Below are 2,500 nucleotides of genomic sequence, written 5' to 3'. Positions count from 1 at the left end.
GGCTCGTGCGTCGATGAAGAACGCAGCTAGCTGCGAGTGTCTTCGGAGTGCAGGACACATTGATCATCGACACTTCGAACGCACTTGCGGCCCCGGGTTCCTCCCGGGGCTGCGCTCTCTCTGAGCGTCGCTTGACGATCAATCGCCGCCCCCCTTGCGGTTTTGCCGCCGCGGGGGGGGATCGCGTCGCGCGGCTGGGGAGTCTGCTCGCAGGGCCCCGCTCCCGGGGCCCTCCGTCTCCCGAAGTTCCGGAGCGCGTGGGCGGCGTCCGGCGTTCGCCCGCGCCCGCGCGGGTCCGCGCGGGCCTCGTCCTCCCTGCCCGCCGTCGTCGCGCGGCCGGAGCGGCCCTCCTCGCGGCTCCTTCCCCGCGCTCCCGCCGCTCCCGCTCCCGTCCTCGCCCGCTCCCCCGCCGTGGGGACGCGTCGGCGTGGGCCGGTCGGGTGTCTGGGCGCGAGGAAAGCCGCGTCGCCGGGGTCGTTCGCCGCGCCTCCGGGTGGGGTGGGAGGGGCGGGACCCCGCCTGCCCGCCCGCGGGGCCGGCGCGTCCCGCCGCCGCCGCGCGCCGCCCGGTGCGTGCGGGAGAGAGAGAGGAGACCCGCGAGGGTCGTTCGGGGGGGCCGTACCGCGCCCGCGGGGGCCCGGTCTCGCGTCCCTCTCCTCCCCCGCTCCCTCTACCACACGGGGGCCGACCGCTCCGGCGCCGGCCCGCGGGACGCCGCGGCGTCCGTGCGCCGGCACGACTTTGCCCCCGGGATGTAGGAGCCGGCCGGCTGAAGGAGAGGTCGCGGGCTCCGGCCTGGGCTCCCCCGGCGCCCTCGCCCCGTCGTCCCGTCGTCCCGTCGTTCTCGCTCTCTCGCTCTCACTCTCCTTCCGTCGCCCGCGCGCGCCCACCTCTCCTCCTTCTCCTCCTCTGGACCGCGACCTCAGATCAGACGTGGCGACCCGCTGAATTTAAGCATATTAGTCAGCGGAGGAAAGAAACTAACCAGGATTCCCTCAGTAACGGCAGGTAGACAGGGAAGAGCCCAGCGCCGAATCCCCGCCGCGCGCCGCGGCGCGGGAAATGTGGCGTACGGAAGACCCACTCCCCGGCGCCGCTCGTGGGGGGCCCAAGTCCTTCTGATCGAGGCCCGGCCGTCGACGGTGTGAGGCCCGGTAGCGGCCCCCGGCGCGCCGGGCCCGGGTCTTCCCGGAGTCGGGTTGCTTGGGAATGCAGCCCAAAGCGGGTGGTAAACTCCATCTAAGGCTAAATACCGGCAAGACCGATAGCCAACAAGTACCGTAAGGGAAAGTTGAAAAGAACTTTGAAGAGAGAGTTCAGAGGGCGTGAAACCGTTAAGAGGTAAACGGGTGGGGATAGCGCAGTCCGCCCCGGAGGGTTCAACCCGGCGGCGCGCGTCCGGCGTGCCGGTGGTCCCGGCGGATCCTTTCCCGCTCCCGTTCCTCCCGACCCCTCCACCCCCGCGCGTCTCTCTCCCCCTCCCCGCGTCCCGCGTCGCTCGTCCCGCTCCTCCCTCCGGGGGGTGTCGGCGGGCGCTCCGGCGGCGGGCGCGGGGTGTGGTGGGGGGGCGCGCGGGCGGGGCCGGGGCGGGTGAGCGGGGGACCGCCCCGGTCGACGACCGGCCGCCGCCGAGCTGCTTCCACCGTGGCGGTGCGCCACGACCGGCTCCGGGACAACTGGGAAGGCCCGGCCGGGAAGGTGGCTCGGGGGGGGGCGGCGTCACCCGTGGGCGCCGGACCACCCCGCAGTGTTACAGCCCCGGCGCGCCGCGCTCCGCCGAATCCCGGGGCCGAGGGAGCCGGATACCCGTCGCGCTCTCCCCGGCCTCTCCCCTCCCGCCCCTCCCCGTGGGTGGCGGAAAGGGGGGCGGTCGCGGGGGCCGGGCTCCCTTCCCGGCCGACCGCTCTCCCACCCCCCGTCGCCTCCGTCGTCCCTCTCGGGGGTCCGGGGGCCCCGGGGGGCGGGGCGGACTGTCCCCGGTGCGCCCCGGGCGTCGTCGCGCCGTCGGGCCCGGGGGGGCCGTCATGCGCCGCTTCTCCCTCCCCTTCTCGGGGTGGGGGGAGGCCGAAGGCGGCGCCGGGGTCGGCGGCGATGTGGCTGCACCCACCCGACCCGTCTTGAAACACGGACCAGGAGTCTAACGCGTGCGCGAGTCAGGGGCTCGTCCGAAAGCCGCCGTGGCGCAATGAAGGTGAAGGACGTTCCGGGAGCCCCGAGGTGGGATCTGAGGCCTCCCCTCGGAGTCCGCGCCCGGGGCGCACCACCGGCCCGTCTCGCCCGCCGCACCGGGGAGGTGGAGCACGAGCGTACGCGTTAGGACCGAAAGATGGTGAACTATGCCTGGGCAGGGCGAAGCCAAGAGGAAACTCTGGTGGAGGTCCGTAGCGGTCCTGACGTGCAAATCGGTCGTCCGACCTGGAGTATGGGGGCGAAAGACTAATCGAACCATCTATGCGCTGGTTCCCTCCGAAGTTTCCCCTCCCAGGGATAGCTGGCAGCT

General features: G+C 73.4%; 2 non-coding genes across 2 annotated transcripts in view; both read left to right on the top strand.

Moving 5' to 3' along the window:
• Nucleotides 1–130, top strand: part of LOC147997637 (5.8S ribosomal RNA) — a 152-nt gene extending 22 nt beyond the window's left edge. The window contains exon 1 of the ribosomal RNA XR_015647681.1: nt 1–130. This exon is cut by the window's left edge and continues 22 nt beyond it. This is a non-coding gene — a ribosomal RNA (5.8S ribosomal RNA).
• A 787-nt stretch (nt 131–917) lies between these two features.
• LOC147997636 (28S ribosomal RNA) overlaps nt 918–2,500 on the top strand; it is a 4,755-nt gene continuing 3,172 nt past the window's right edge. The window contains exon 1 of the ribosomal RNA XR_015647700.1: nt 918–2,500. This exon is cut by the window's right edge and continues 3,172 nt beyond it. This is a non-coding gene — a ribosomal RNA (28S ribosomal RNA).

This window comes from Rattus norvegicus, unplaced genomic scaffold, assembly GCF_021556685.1.
Source record: "Rattus norvegicus strain SHRSP/BbbUtx unplaced genomic scaffold, alternate assembly SHRSP_T2T unassigned-0000110, whole genome shotgun sequence".
Taxonomy (NCBI): domain Eukaryota; kingdom Metazoa; phylum Chordata; class Mammalia; order Rodentia; family Muridae; genus Rattus; species Rattus norvegicus.
This window is presented reverse-complemented; position numbering and strand designations above follow the sequence as displayed.